Source organism: Anomalospiza imberbis, chromosome 6 (genome assembly GCF_031753505.1).
Source record: "Anomalospiza imberbis isolate Cuckoo-Finch-1a 21T00152 chromosome 6, ASM3175350v1, whole genome shotgun sequence".
Lineage (NCBI taxonomy): Eukaryota > Metazoa > Chordata > Aves > Passeriformes > Viduidae > Anomalospiza > Anomalospiza imberbis.
This window is the reverse complement of record NC_089686.1, coordinates 18,523,848-18,540,474: the sequence shown is the minus strand read 5'-3', so window position 1 is coordinate 18,540,474 and position 16,627 is coordinate 18,523,848. Positions and strand designations below refer to the sequence as shown.

The following is a 16,627-nucleotide window of genomic DNA, read 5'->3' as shown; positions in this document are numbered from 1 at the left end:
AAATGCAGTTTTTTGGACTGCAACTGTGTTGTCTTAACTGTCTATGTTAAGACAAACTACATTGTCAAAGTATTTCTCCCTATGGTCTTGTCTTTATTATGAATGGATCAAACCTTTTATCAGGAAAGGAATATGGAAGGCGTAAGACACTGTGTGGGCTTTGTAGTACCAATAAATCAAGGACAAGATTTATGTATATTTTTTGCTAGCAATACTGTCTCAAAAAAGCTGAACTGCATGTGAGAAACCAGACATGTAAAAGCAGATGGCTGAGTTTCCACATAGTTAAGGCTGTTTACTAGAAAATAAAGTTACACTGGACAAGCTGATCCAATTCTTTCCTAAAAGATCTTTCTTTTATTTGTCAAGAATGGTGCAGGTTTTTGTCCATTGGGCTTTTCTCTGGTGCATACAGAAATAACTGTCATTAAAACTGATTTTGTTTGTATTAATTAGTGTGTATGTTTCCTTTTTTCTGTTGTCACTGTATCAGGTTATTATAATATAATCTCTAGAGACCACGGTAGTTGTTTTAAAATTTCAATAACTTTATCAAGTGAGTAGTTTTATTAGGTGGATAAATACATGTCAATGAATCAGTAGAATTCAGTCTATGTAAATTCATTATTAAATGTGACTGCAATTCAAGATGCATCACCAATCTCCTTAGTTAATCAAGGCAAACCCAAACATTTTAGACTGTACTTACAGAGTTTTCAGAGTTTCAGTCTCTTTCAAAAGATGACTAATATGATTTTCTAATCAGTTTTCTAATTCAAAGAACGTAAATTATACTTAATGCTGCCTGAATAGTGAACATTGGGAGAAGTTAGAAAGGAGAGAACTAAAACATTTAAAACAAAGAAAACAAAACCCCACCCAGTATCTTAAAAGTTTGATTAATTAGAGTGACCTGCTTTGTATTTCATATGTCAAAAAAGAAAAATGAATGTGTACATTAGAGCCATTTACTGTGCTCTGGTTCACCAATCAAAGTGTCTTAAATAAAAATAAATTCCATACATTAAGGTATTTAGGCAAGGAATTTGAAATGCAACAGATGACAAATTGTTGGGCTAGTGATCTGTGTTCCAAAATTTTCTGAGAAATTTTTTAAAATCAGTTTTTTCCTAAGGATCTTTCTAATAATTTTATTAGCATAAAACTCATCCAACACAAGCTTGTTGATAATAATATCTAATGCATAAGACAGAAACTGTTTAACTGAAAATATAATTGAATTTAATTCTGAATATAACATTACTGAAAATTAGGTTAAAAGGTTAATGGGTTGGAATGATCCCCCTGTGTTTCTTAAGGTACACTAATCCATGTAAGTTTTGGGTTTATACAGAAACTGTGTCAGCTGGAGACCTCTACAATTCCAGTAACAAAACATCTTTAGAGAAGGAAATTAATATAAGTAAAACACTTCAAATTTGAGAAATGAAGCTCTTAGATTATGGTTTAGATTTTTCATCAATATTAATATTTACATCTTTTTATGTGCTGTTATTAATATATTTCACTAACAATAATTAAAATTAGTCTTTTTCTACTAGGATATTGTTAGCAAATAAAAAGACAACTTTGATCTCTTTTTCTTACTAAGCACTGGATTTCAAGCTAAAACTTCATTTTTGTTTTCAAACCTCTGAGATAGGTGAATATTGACAACATGTTTGGAAATTAAAGCATTTAATGTACACAAAAGTGAATTTCTTGGGAAAATTTCTTGACTTATTTACTTAAACAAAAATTAGTCAAAGGCAATTTTCAATTTTATCACCCCTGGCTGTATGACTGATATTCCTCATATTCTAATAACAACTGCAATTCAAAGAACAAAATAAATTAGAGTTTTCCAAACAGAATAAAGTATTTGTTAGAGGTTCTAAACTCAAGGGCCATAATTATGTTTAGGCATTAGGTAGGACCAATAGAGTCTTCCCATACAGTGCTAATTAGAAGGTATAAAGTAGCAAACCACATCAGTGAATATAGTTGACTGTTCTGCTGGCTGAATAAATGAAAAATAAGAAGTCCCAAATTCTAAACTGGAAATGTTAAGTATAGAAAAATTTTGAGGTTGTCCATCTAAAGAGCATGAGTCTTGACTAGGAGTGGAGATTCCTTGTACTCTGCCACATTGAATATTATGCCTGCATAATTTGTATCTTTTACATGGAGGAACATTTTGATTGTTTTTTTCTACCCTAGAGGAATTTGTCAAGTGTATGTGGCAACAGAGTAGTTAAAAAGAAGCAGATTTTTTTTTTGTGCAGCCACATTAAAAAAAGATAATCTGAGAAGTTATTAAAATGTATTTTATGTAATAAAAATTACACATTGTTCCAGTTCTTTTGCTTCTAATTCTCTGAACCTAGTTTTGTATCGGCTACAACAGACTGGAAGGGATCACATGGTTATTTGTAAGTCTAAATCAGATATAAATTGAAGACCAAGCACCTTATGTTAATTAGAAGAATGTTACTCCAGTACATGATAACAGGTAGGCAATTTCCATCATCTTTCCAAGAATCAGACTATTAGGCTACCGGGAATTAACAGACTATTAGCCTACTGGGAATGCCCCTGTTCTAGAATGGGTGTGAGCAGCTGCTCTGTAATCTCAATATGCCCTTAATCTTCACTGAAGTTTTGCTTCTGTTGCCTTAATTTGATTATGTATTTTTGCTCTAAATATCAAATATTAAGCAAAGGACAAAACCAATTTATGATTAAACAGTACTAAAAAGAAGAAGAAATTCTTTTATGGCTCATTCATTAGCAGAATAAATCTATGGAGGAACACCTAGTTATATTTTAAAATCTAAATTAGAAGAAGATCTTTTTAAAAGGCTATGTTTAGCGTGTGTTACAGAGAAGTGCACCTAAAATAGTCTTAAACATGTAAAACACTCACCAAATCATACTAAACAGCTGTGAAACCTACTGCAATTTACTAAATCTGAGAATTAGTTAAACACAAATGCAACAGAAGATAATGCACCAAAACTTAATTTACTCCAACAAGTAAAACCTACTTGTAATAATTCCTTAAACCTTGCAATGAGCTACTAACTAAGGTGAAACATACCTAAGAACAGCAAGAGTAAAGTAGGAAGTTTTAATTTTTTTTTTCATCGATTATTCTGACACTGGGTTGTGTCTTTCACTCTGGTGCAGTTTGCTTCGTGACATAAAGGAGTCCCTAAATATTTGTATTGAATATTCTAATATTTCTTCCAAAGTTAGGAAGCAACTCTTCAAATGGCATAGAAGGTAGGACATATCTGTTGTGTTCATTGATAAAAATATTTTTTATCATCTCAAATAGTTAAGGGACCAACATTAAGAACTAGATCTGATCAAAAATAAATTTAATATCTGTTTCCTTTGGATTCAAATTTTTACTGGTCTCATAGGAGAAACTCCTAACCATTTCAAAGGTACCATTTTTAGTGATATATGAAACTATGACATTTTACTGTAAGGTAAAGGCACCACTCTGATGAAGCTGTATGAGAGCTGGTATAATAGGGAACTAAATTACAGTTTTATTTCCTCCTTGAAGCCTGGAATTTGTTTAATAAGATTTTCCATAAAACTGTTTACTGTGTACATAAAGATAAAAACTTTAAAATCCTTACAGTGTTGTTTTTCTTTGCATATGGACATATTTCTTTGCATAGGACATGAAGAGATGCAGCTTGATTCCAAGTAATGTTGTTAGATGCTTTCTTATTCAGCTCATCTGTGCTATTATGTCGATGAGCATTATGTCTAATACTACTAGTGCTCTGCCCTAGAATAACCATAATTGGTGAGATTAAATTGGAAACAAATTCTTGTTATCAGCAATTTTTGAACTCGCAAAATGTCAGGAGAAAGGTTGGGAAAATTTTACTCTCCACTAATGCGTGAAATAGACTGGACATTCTATGGGGAAAAAAATAAAACATTTATCAAATGAAATAGATTTGCATGTTGAATCTGTAAAAAGGCCGCAGTTAAATGTCATTGAGGAACATGGGCTTTTATTACATTGTCCATTCAAGAATACTCTAATACCAGTTGCCACTTACAGTAGCTATGAATGACAAAGTAAGGTTTCCTTTAATTACCTACTGCTTTCTCATGCTTTCCTGCATTTTATTACTATCTGGGAAAAATTATGTAATGATAGGACAGTATTTTTGCACAATCTAATCCTATAGCTTGTAAAAAACTTTTTTCTTCCATGTTCCTTTAAAAAAATGCAAGTTCTTTATAATTCTTTACTAACACAAATGTAGTAAACTCATCATGTACAGATGCTTATAGGGGAGATAAATTTTGTGGGGGTATGTTTCTTAGTTTGGGATTATAGAGTTGGGTTTTTTTGCTTGTGTTTGTTGGGTTTTTTCCCCCAGAAAATATGAATACAATATTTTTTCATCAGATAAACACTTACTTTTTTTGGGGCAGTGATTATGATTTCATACAAATTAAATTACACATTTAAACAGTCGACTGATTAATGGCATTGGAAAATTAGTTGCAAGAGTGCACTTTCCAATACTGATATGCTCCCTAGAACTATGTGTTGGAAATTTTGTAGCCAATCAAATGATTTTTTGATCTCAAAAAAAAAAAAAGTGCTTATAATTGCCAGTTTATTGATTACAAAACTGACACAAAATGGTTTATTTGAGCACGCAGAGCAGACTTACACATTTACCTGCAAATTTTGGGGGCTAGCATTCCTAAGCACAAAATTCAAGAGAAAATCACAGTTCAATAAGCATTCAGTATTGTGCAACAGCCCCTATATATTTTAAAGAAGCCAGTCATCTAAGTTCACACCTCTGATGTAGATGTGAAGCTGTTCACAAATAGCACTTCAGGGTAAATTACTATCTTAGTAAGAAGAAAATTCTCCTTTAGGAATAATATCTTATTCTAAAATTTAGAAAAAAATATTCTCCAGGTGTCAATTACCTGGACCAAAATAAATTTCTCTAGAATGGAATGTGACAGACACAAAAAAGAGTAGGAATCCAATCTAAAATAAATTTGTGTTCTCACTCAGCCTCCTGATACACTGGTATCCAGACCACCACGCTTTCACATGGAGCACAGATCCATCATCTGCAGATGAGTCTGTATGGTGATAAAACCACATTTATAGTCCAAATCTAAATGATAACATGCAATATGTAGGGATTTTAAGTGGGAAATGATCTCAAGAATCTTCACTATGAAAGATCCTGTTTGAGATGCTGTTTAAAATGATCAGTTACATTTTCTTAAAATAGGACTGAAGAAAAAACTGGTTGGTATGAGTAATATTCCCCTACCAAACTTCAGACTATTACACAAAGTGAAAAAAAATTAAAAAACCCACACAAATCAATTCTGATTCTTTAATGCTGTCATAAAACAAGCTGTTAAATCACACAAACATTCCCTTAGAAAGCCATCAAAAAAAGTTCCTCTGATCAGTTCACTACATGAAATGAAAGGGGAAAAAAAAGCAAAAACCTTTAAAAATTTGACCCATTTTACAGCTGAGTTCACAGCAAAAGTCAGCTAGAGAGGAAATGAGTTTTTACATGGTTCCAGTTTTATGTGAAAAGATAGATAAGCTGCTGATTGCATCAGTAGTTGTGTTTGTCATTTAATCAAATGAGAAATTAGGAGCTAAACTTAGTAATTCAGCTGCTACTGAATATGTTATCTCTTCTTGATATAATCACAGAGAATTTCACTTCAAATTAACTCTTGCAATCCAATTAATGCCTTTATAAACCTGAAAAATATTTTCTTCTCAAAGATAGGCACATTTCTGTCCCATTTTTCATTTGAACAACTTCTGTATAAAAAGAGACATCTTGTGTTTTAGAGGTCACCTGCTCCTGCTGTTTGTTCTGCCCCTGAAGTCATAATCTTCTGCCTGTGACATCACAATTAGTTTCCACAGAGCTGATTATAGCCACAAACCAAGGATTATGACTTCAGGTGAGGGTGAAGCAGCAGGAACAGATGAGCTCCTGAGGAAAATGTTCCCTGTTCATGACTGTAGCCTTAGAAACAAAGTGCAGAAAGTTGAAGTTGTGCTCAATTTAAAGCAAAACACTTTATGTGAGATGGCAGTGTCTGTTAGGAATTGCCTATTGGTCACATGCATGTAATTATTTTCCAGATAAGTGCTGAAAAGCAAAACATGTAAAACATTCAGCAGATAGTACCAAGTTCCCAACACTGCATTTAGTTTAGACTTACAAGCCCCAGATTGTCTCATTATGTATTACTCATAGCAAACAATGGATAAGCAGTGCACTTCACAATACCAGTAAAGATATTGCACCAAAGCATTTATAATCTGGGTTGAATGAGAACAAGCAGAAGTGTAAACAGGACAAGAGTACAAGATGCCAGGGTAGAAAAAAATCAAATTAAATAATTATATAACTCTGTGGGTGGCTAATGTATATATCTGGAAACTAACAAATGTAGATTTTAGCATGAGTTATTATCTGCTCTGTATTTTAAAAAATTGGGTTATTTTTATTGCCTTTAAACCACTGAGAAAAGCAGTGTTTTCTGTCTAATGGTGACAGCAAGGGGCTTTGGGACTCCACCATTTCCTTGCTGAATTACTTTAAATAATTCACTCAATGCATCCAGGTCTCATTAACTGTTCTGTGAAATGCAGTGCTGCAGCCCTTACAGTAATAAGGACTTTTTAGACTTTCAGATGTCTGCATGTTCTGAATGTCAGAAATATCCATATCTATCTATCTAATCATTCTCTCACTACAAATATATGCATGAAGGCTTTGGGCCAGATTCTCACCTACTGTAAGTTATAGCCAGTAAGTTGTAACCAGTGTGCCTACTCAAGTGAAGGATAGAAACTTCACAGATAAAGGAGTGACAATTACATGGTAATAGAAGTACAAAATGAAAAAATATTTTTCCCTTCTGGTTTTAGATTAAGAAATACATTTCAAAGACATCAGAAATTATACTTCTTGGCAATAAATTATTTTCAAGAAAACATTGTTGCTCAGGGAAAGAAAAAAAGATCCCCTTTAGTGATATTGAAAACAATAAGCTTTTTAAAACTGTAAATGTTTGCTATGTTGACACTATACTTTGAAACCTGAAAAAGCCTTCATTTCCACTCTGCTGAAATACAGTATCTGTGTTCAAAAGCTTTCCAGGTATTAATATTTCATAAATTACAATTAATCTTTTTAAGTCTTACCTTGCTGAAAGAAGTCAAGCAGCTAAGATTAGGTCCTTAGTCTTTAAAATTTCCACTTGCCCAGAGGATATTCTACTGGGCTCTGTACTCAGCCTCCTATTGATTTTAATTTATATAAATGATCTGTTACCTCTCTCACACTTCTGTAGGGGTGCCATGCACACTGGCAAATTAGAGACAGGCTGGTGGTAATGAATTACTAGGCAGACACTTTCTACATGGGCTGCTGCTAACACTGATTTAATTATTTCTTCAAGTTAAAATTCAGGCTTAACTTCAAGTCTTGTCCAGGCTGTGGCTAGATGGCTAAGGGAAGTAACACCTATCAGGGCTTATCTGACTATGCATCATATTTAAAGTCAAAAGTGAGAGGAAAATAAGTAGACTAGTAACTAGTATAATAATGAAGTACCTAATCTAAATGGAACTAATTCAGGAAATGTGAAAAAGGCCTGAGGTCAGTGCTAAGGTGCACTAGGTTGAAACAAGAAGAAACTAATTGCACCTTTTTGGCTGCTTCTGACACTCAGAAATATGACATTTTCATTTCTCCCTGACTTACTTCTGGGCAGAGGGCCTGTATATTTTAATCTTCCCTGTGTCTATAAGAACATAGGTGGTATGTAATGTTTATAGAAGTTCTCATCAAACTAATGAACTTTGACTTGGTCAAGCTCTTTTACTTCTCAGTGGATCTGATAGCTAAATCTGCAAGAGCTTTGTGTGGGGTCAGCTGGGAACTGGGTTACAAATGGGGCCAACCACTCTTCCAAAGGGCTCAAAAGTATGCTTCTAAATTCTCATGCTCTGCTATTGCACATAGCACATGTAATTCCATCTTTAGCTGCTCTGAAGTTTGCTGTGCAGTGTTTTGAAATCCATAATTTCAGGTGGCGCAGAAAATGTAGTGCCTTCTGAAATAGTGCATGTTGGCCTATGATTCCCTCAGCCTTGGAACCCCACAGTCCATCAAAAGAAAATAATATTTAATTGTGCAATTATCTGCTGTACCATTTGAGCTACTACTTGGGTCTCAGCTAAAGGCCAGCATACCTGGGACTACGGGACACTGTTCAAGCAGGTGGCTCAGCCGAAAATCCATTAAGTGTTTGGAACTCTATGAGGAGTTACAGAGAAGGAGCTGATAAGAAATCCTTCGTAAGATGTGTAGGAAAAGTTTCTTTGGAAACTCCACTGGCCATCCTGATAGGCATAAGGAGGCTGTTGAGAAAGCTGAAAGATGGATAATGATTGCTAAGTTAAAACCTTTACAAAGACAATAAAACAGATTGTTCTCAAGGGATTATAAACTAGGAAGCACTGGATATGATACTTTTTAAATGCATCCAGAAGTCAGGTCAGGATAAGTTATTTTGAAGTTCTAACATTTTCACAGCGGAAAGATGCTCAAAGGTAGGGTTTCTTGAAGGCAAGGTCTTAGGGTGTCTGTCTGTTTTATTAGTGTCTCCTGTGTATTAATACCTAGAGACAGAAAAAAAAAGAAAAGGGCAGACATCAAAGGGGAAAACTGCTCAACCTGAAAAGAATCAGGTGTTTCTCTCTATGTACATCTCTTGTTGAATATGTAGATGCTCCAGCTTTATACATAACCATGACAATCCCTAATATCTCATAATGCCCACAGTGGAGAAAAGGCTCCCCACAGTGAAGAAAAGGCTTCCCCTGCTAGGTCACCTATACAAACCCCAGCTGTGGGTCTCCTTCTCGTTGCAACCCACATTGTCACTGTGTGTGCTGGGTACTCTCTGCTCATCTCTTTCTAGTCAAGGCAGAGTTATGGTGCTGTGGAGAAAGTTCTGGCAGCGTTAAAACAGGTTTAACTACTGTTATTTCCATCTTCCCATACTGAAGTCACTTCCCACTCTTACAAATGTTTGTTCTTTTATTTTTCATTTAATTTCCTACATCAGCTGACTCTTTCCTTTCAGCAGCAATTTCATTACTGTTTAATCAGGTTGATAGTCATCTTGAGTAATTGTCATCATTGCTGATTTCCTCACAGCATTGTCAATTTTGGCTAAAATCCTCTTACTCAGAGGTAGATAATAAGGCAGTTTGTTCACATCAAGAGTTTATACTCACACTCTTCCCTTATTACCTGTTGTATCCAGGCCGTGTCACCACAGGGATGCTACTTAGACTGCCCCAAAGTACCAAACTCCCTGAGTATTGCCAGGCATTCTCATCTGATCTTGCAGCACAGATCCTGTTGTGTCCCACTGGCACTGGTATTTGCCCTCTACACCATAAACCCTTGTGATCTATGCTACAGCTTTATTTGGTAAGCCAGAAAATTCATCCTTCATAGGAAGTATTGGATTTACCTCTTCTTTCCTCATCTGTATTGGCCTTTCCTGGGTAACCCAAAATATTATTGCATTCTAATATATATATTTTTGGACTCCAGGCTTTTCTTTTTGTTTTGTCCTTGCCCACATTTGGTTGTTGTGTGGGGGAGTTTTTGTAATTGTGTCATGTTGTTTTTTTTTTCTCTCTCTCTCTTTGTTATGTCTCTGCACACAGAGTCAGGAGAGGAGGAAGGGCTGCCACTATGCTTGTCTTCCCACACATAGTTGTCTGTGGAGTATGCCAGGTTTTTTTCGGCATTTTTAGTTTCTTTTAATTCCCAGGGAGCTCATGAGCTTTCAGAAACTTTGTAACTAATGGTTATTAATATTATTTCTCTTGTGTGTTGCTATTTTGGGGTTTTTTTGAGTAAATATGAGGGTTTATATCTACTCATACTTGTTTCTCCATATTGGTGGAAAGGCATTGGCTAAAACTAAAGGGGAGGTAAATAATTTTGGAGCATCTGTCTCTTAAAGTGTCTTTAAACCAGGACATGGACCTGTGCTATTATTTATATCTGAAGAAACCAGAAAACTGAAAGCTTAATACTTCAGAATAATCAGCAAAACTGTGGCATGTCTTTCCTGAGTCAGAAATTAATAAAATGAGGAATGGTATTCTGTGCTCTGCCAATGCCAAGGGATTTATATTCCAAAAATTTCATTTCACTAATGTCATGTAGGTCTTGAGCAGACATTTCACACTACTCATCACTTTCAGAGACAGAGAAGCTGCAATACATCAATGTCTTTAATGACAGCACTGGCATATCTTGTATGATGTCTCCCATGTTTATCTTTAAGGATGTCAGTTTCATTTCTCCATTTCTAAGTGTTCAGGCTTGTTTGTGGGTTACAAGAGCAATATATTAGATTGCATGAAGATGCCTTTAAACCCATGGACCCTGCATTATAAGAGGGATTCTGGATCATTAAGTGCAGTCTCCCCAATGTTGATGACATGTACACAATTTAGCTGACTTCAGACATCATTCAGCTCCACTTTAGAGACTGGTTTTCCTCTCACCACATAAACTAAAAGGTTAGGTTTTTTTGCTTTACAGATGTTTTTCCCCTAGTTTTAATTATTATTTTAGTTTACAATCTGAATGTATACCCATCACCGCTTTATATCCATTTCTTCCTATGCCAGCATTATTTTTCAGATAGAGATTTTTTTTCTAGCACATATCAAATTGATGTATTTTTAAAGTGCAAAGATTTTTCCATACAAGCTTTTATTTTCTGCCCTTCAGTTTTCCCTAATAAGACAAATTTTCCCGGTTTCTAGTTACCAACATGTTTTTGTCTATTAAACAAAAACAGTAACTCTTTTTATTTAGTACTTCAGTATAACAGATGGATTATAAATGAGCTTCAGTGTGAAGCCTCACTGGTAACAGTGTCTCCTGGAAATATGTCCTCTGGTACAAGAGTCACACTGGATTTTCCCATGGTCACAGCACTTCAGTGTCTGTACTGTGAATAAATACATAGTCTTTTAAGCAGATGTAATTCCTGGTTGACAAATCCCCAGCTTTAATAGAATTTTATCTTTGAAACAAATCTTTTTTCTTCCTTTGTGGCGGATAGATTCTGTAAGACATACTTCCAAAGCATGATACTGTATGATACTATGCCTAATAAATGGATTGTTTGGTTGGTTGGTTGGGTTTTTTTAATTTTCTGTTTTATAACAACAGTCTGCTGAATATTTTTGACAAAAAGATCTCCACCTCTACAGAAGAAAACCTTCTACAGGGTTTCTTTAAATTCTTCTTCTTCTCAACTTTGAGCTCTTTCGTTTCTCTGTGTTTGTTGAACCTTCTCAGACCTATCAGTCCTTTCAAATACTCCTGGGGTGCCCTCACTGCCACATCATGATTCTTGTCTGGCTGATACATTTCAGGGTGCAATCTTTAGGAGGATACAAGCCAAAAATGCAGAAAAGGGTGAAACAAGTAAGACATCAAGGAGATGTTCAGTCTTCTAATTAATTTCAGCAATAATATCTCAGAATTTTTTTTTATTTCCATGAATTAAAACACATGATTTTTTAAAACTAATCTGTCAAAACCAAAATTGCTCAACAAGACTCTTAAAATATTTAGGAGCATATATTAAGCATATTTTAAGAGCATATATTAAGAACATATATTGTTCAAAGTGAGGAAAATATTAGCTAAACTAAATTTGCAGTACATTGTCATTTCAGTTTCCTAAATGTCTTCTCCCAATACATATACAAAAATACTAAAAGTTATGAGATCATTAGTTGCTACAAGAAAAATGATTGGATATGCAGTCAGGTAGAGGAAGACAGAAAGCATACATCAGAGAAGGAAAACATGAGACAAAAAGGATATTCCAATATTCTGAAAATTCAAATATTTTAAAAGAAATTATCCAATAACAAGCAAAAATAATTACAATATTGAAAAATTTGGAAATATTTTGTCATGTATTTGAAGAACTCTTAAATTTCTGTTAATAAGTAGTCACAAAAATATATTATCATTAGTATATTTAAACAGAACTGATTTTTTTAATATTTTAAATATTTTTATGACTAAGAAATTGTCCCCTCAAAACAAAATTAACTTGTTTGATATCAGAAAAACAACCCCAAACCCTTATAAGTCTTAGTTAATTGATCAAATCTCTCAAGTAATTAATATACTGTAATAGATTGAAAAAATACTATAAAGAAGTATTAACTCTAAAATTCAAAAATATTTTTAAGGAAAAAAATCACAACTGAAGAGATTTTTTAAAATTCATGTCAGCTTTCATGAATATGAAAGATGATCTGATTTCAGCCAATCAATCATTCTTTGTGAATTATCTATCCCCCTTTCATTGTGAGGGACAGATCTACTGGCAGATGAGGAATGATTCCAACCCAGTTTCTCTGTCTGGACTAGAAAGAAGTTCAAACAGAGAGCTGTAGTGAATCTTCATGATTCTTATATGTGATGTAGGAATCATAAATCACTTAGCAGGGAAAAGAAACTATATCTATCCTATGAACTCTAGCAAGCATTATAAAGCTGGAGTTTCTAAAAAAAATCAAGGACAGTTACCAAGGAGCCCCCCTAAGGATCCACAATCCTTAGATTTGTTCATGATTTCATCAATATGTATTTCTGACATCTAACTATTACTAATTTAAATTCCTGAGCCTGTATTACTGCCCCCACCTTGAAATGTGAGTACTTTCAATCCCGCTGGCTCGCTCCCTAGTTAGTGTTTGCATAAATGCCCTATTCATATTCTTTGGGAGTATGTTGTCAAATGCACCATGCTGAAGCAAAAAGGTTTTTTTGCTAGTTTGGCAGGGAATTAATCAGAATCATCCAAGCAAAGCTAGTTTTGCATTTCTTACTTGTGTTTTCTGTTTGTTTTCACTCAGTTGAAGACCTTAAGAGTGAGTATATCTCTAATCTCACCACTCTTAGCAGTGCTATACTAAATCCCACGAAAACAATACAGAAAAGCTTAAAGAATTCTTTTATCATCATAGAGGAATTTAGCCATCACAGCTGGAACAACATTTTCCTCATCATCATTTGCCCTTTCAAATGACAAAAATACACAAATACACCAATGAATCTCTCATATATCATGTAGTGTTTTATCTTGCTTAGCAACGTTCAGTAAAGATATCTGTCATGACTGTCATATAACACATAATTAAACCTTAAAGTCTGTCTGATTTGATGGGTTACTCTGCTTACTCCTGCTGCTTCATGTATTATGCTTGCATCCACATAGGAATCTAATGTATTCAGTTAGAACTGAGATGACTCTGGGGTAACAAAACGTAAATGAAATAAAAGCTTGAAGTAAGGAAATTGAGACATGGCAAAACCAGGAAATGAAAAAATGCACAAAATGCTCACAGTAATAAAATTCTGTTCAGCTTCAGAACTGCACGGTACTTATACTGTAACTAAAAGATACAAGATTAAGTATTTGGACTATTCCAGAGGAGACAGTCTGTGCTTGATTTGATTTACAGATGTTTAAAGCAATTCAAAACTTTGATAAGAATCATCATGTTGCACCACTGTTTGACTTAGGATGAAAAGGCATAATTTCAGTTCATGGAATCATAGATTCATACAATATCCTGAGCTGGAAGGGATTGAGATAGAAGTGCTACAAGTAAGCACAGTACCTAAAATACTACTAATTGCATCCTATTATTTCAAAATTACTTATGGATTACTATGAGTGAAAATCCCAGTAGAGCAGGTAAAATTAATTCTATTTTTTTCCCCTCATAATTTGGGATAAAGCGACCTGTATACATAGGCTGTTTTCGCAAGTGCATCTTTGGAAAGTAACCTGTCAAATCAAGAAGTGAATAAAAATTACTTTCAGTATTTTGACAGTTTCATCCTAAGTGGCATAAAGACAAATAAATATGCACTTAAAAGCAGATTTCTGGTTTTAATGGAGTAGCAGAGAAGATTCCATAGTAAGCACTTGCAGATTCTAGACACTATATTAAGTTTTTGCCTCAGTAGATTACAAACTAAATAAAAAAGTTAATGTAATTGGAAATTTCAATTTAAATTTTAAAAATAATTTTGTTTAGGTTCATTTTGTATCAAAGAATGTATTTCTCTTTTTGTTTACAATGGTTCAAAAAGTGCAATCCAAATTTATATGTCTTAGTTATTCATACTCAGGCAAAATGAATTAATCTCAGTTCTTTGTTGGTTTAAAGATTTCTTTTCAGAGGAGTAGCAGAATTATTGCAGACCTTTCTCTTGTAGTAGCAGTCACATTAAACTACCAGCGCCCCAGTGAATGCCATGATTTTTCTGTCGTATTATATTCAGAAGCTCTACTGAATATAAACAATTCAAACTACTTAACAAAAAATACTGAAGAGAAATGTTAAGCAAAAAGACTGCTATCTTAATTGCCTACTCTTACATATTAAGCTTCCTTAGTTTGAGTTATACTGAGGATATTTAGAATAAGTCAGGCCTAATTATGTTCCATTTTCTTAACAGCCATTTTATCCTGACAGCATTTACATGCAAGTGGATCAGAAGGACAAATGGTTTCACTTATTTATACAACTTGATGGAACATTCCACAACTCACATCATATTTCATAGCATTTCTTAAGCAATGGGAAGATAAAGCCTTGAAATATGTTTTTCATAATTTCACCAAAGTTTTCACAAACTTGAGGCTTTACACATTAAAATGCAAGTACATCTGCACACCAAATGGAGCAGCTGTGATCAGATGAAGGTGTTTAAGTACTTTATAAATACAATACTTTAAAACTTTGTTATAATGTACTAAAAGATCTTGATTTAATCACAGATATTCCATGAAAGATAGCATGTTCCTCTTTGGAAATGTATAGATATAGTACTCCAACATTTATGTGCACAAACACATATATAATTTATTACTTAGAGGAGGTAGAACAATGATCTATACCACCATTAGCATATAGGTGAAACTGAACTGATGCCAGGGCAAAATGGTGGACATATATTCTATTCACAATGCTTTGGAAACTTTTTTATGTTCAGTGTTTCTGTCCATGGCAGTAATATTATCTCTGATATTTCAGCATAGATAATGATCCTACCATACTCTGTCTGGCTAAACTTTATAAGGTAGAAACCCATGTGAATGTTTCAACAGCAGTCCGGGAGGAAAAAAAAAATCAAAATGTCTGCAGCATTTATAATTTTCAAGCTCCTGTCTTAGGAATACAGATAGAATAAGCTCCATCAGGAAAATTTTTGATATAGGTTTTGAGAAACTCAGCAAAAGTGGGATTCATCTCATCTCATCTCATCTCATCTCATCTCATCTCATCTCATCTCGATTTAGCTATGAAAAGACAGGTTCAATTAAGTCATATCTGTAATGGAGTCAGTGAAGAACAAATGACTCCCAGTCAGTGTGCCTTTATTAAGGATAATGAATTACTCTCTCATGAAAAGTACTATGGCAGTCTGTACAGGCTTAAGATCACGATCAAATGAAAGTTCATGGTCCCTGAAAATGGCAAACCAAAATAGTTTCATAGCTTGAAGATTCTTATCTACCAGGAGATCCCCTTTGGATTTCTTATTGTGAGATGCTGGAAAGAACTTTATTTTCAAGATTTTCAAAAATCATAGCATATTTTAGGAATGTCAGTAATTTTTTATTTTCTTGTCTAATTATATGGTTTACCATTAACATTAAAATGGCTCATCTACATAATGTTTTACAAGCAGATGTAAGTTCATTTCATGTTTGATTGAAGCCAGATATACACAGATCAGTACTGTCTCATACTTAAAGTAACAGCTTAAAAACATTCAGAGTTCCTGAACACCAGAGAGAATATAAAAGAGAAATCCCTTTATAGGAAATGCTAGTCAATGCAATATTGGTCACGTGGGAAATCACAGGGAGTACTAGCACCATCAGGATGAAAGAGCAAATGAAAGACAGTTAAAAAATTATGACTAAAGGATTATCTTTTTTAAACTGTGGCTTTTGCCACATCCTCTCAGCAGTCAGAATATTTCATAAGAACAGCTGGTTTCATACTTTTCAGTTTAATAGAATCATACAGTGTTTTGTGTTGTAAGGGACCTTTAAAGACCATCAGTCCAACTACCCTGCAATGAGCATGGACACTTTCCACTAGACCAGGCTGCTCAGAGCCTCATCCAGCTTGGCCTGGAACACTTCCAGGGATGGCTCAGCCACTGAGAACTTGTGCTAGTGGTTCATCATCCTCATCATAAATATTTTCTTCCTTTTGTCTAGTCTGAATCTACCCTATTTTAGTTTAAAACTGTTACCCCCTGTCCTACTGTAATAGGTCTTGCTAAAATCTTCCTTGTAAGACTTCTTTAAGTACCCAAAGGCCACAATTAAGTCTCTCTGGGGCCTTCTCTTCTTCAGGCTGAACAACTCCAGCTTGCTTAGCTTTCCTCATAGGAGGTGTTCTCCATTCCTCTAATCT

At 34.3% G+C, this 16,627-nt stretch overlaps 1 long non-coding RNA gene across 1 annotated transcript; it reads left to right on the top strand.

The window, feature by feature from the left end:
• Positions 1–15,105: 15,105 nt before the first annotated feature.
• LOC137476630 (uncharacterized) lies at positions 15,106–16,369 on the top strand. The gene is made up of 3 exons (XR_011000477.1): positions 15,106–15,139; positions 15,695–15,802; positions 16,260–16,369. It is a non-coding gene; the product is annotated as an uncharacterized lncRNA (long non-coding RNA).
• The last annotated feature ends 258 nt before the right edge of the window (positions 16,370–16,627 follow it).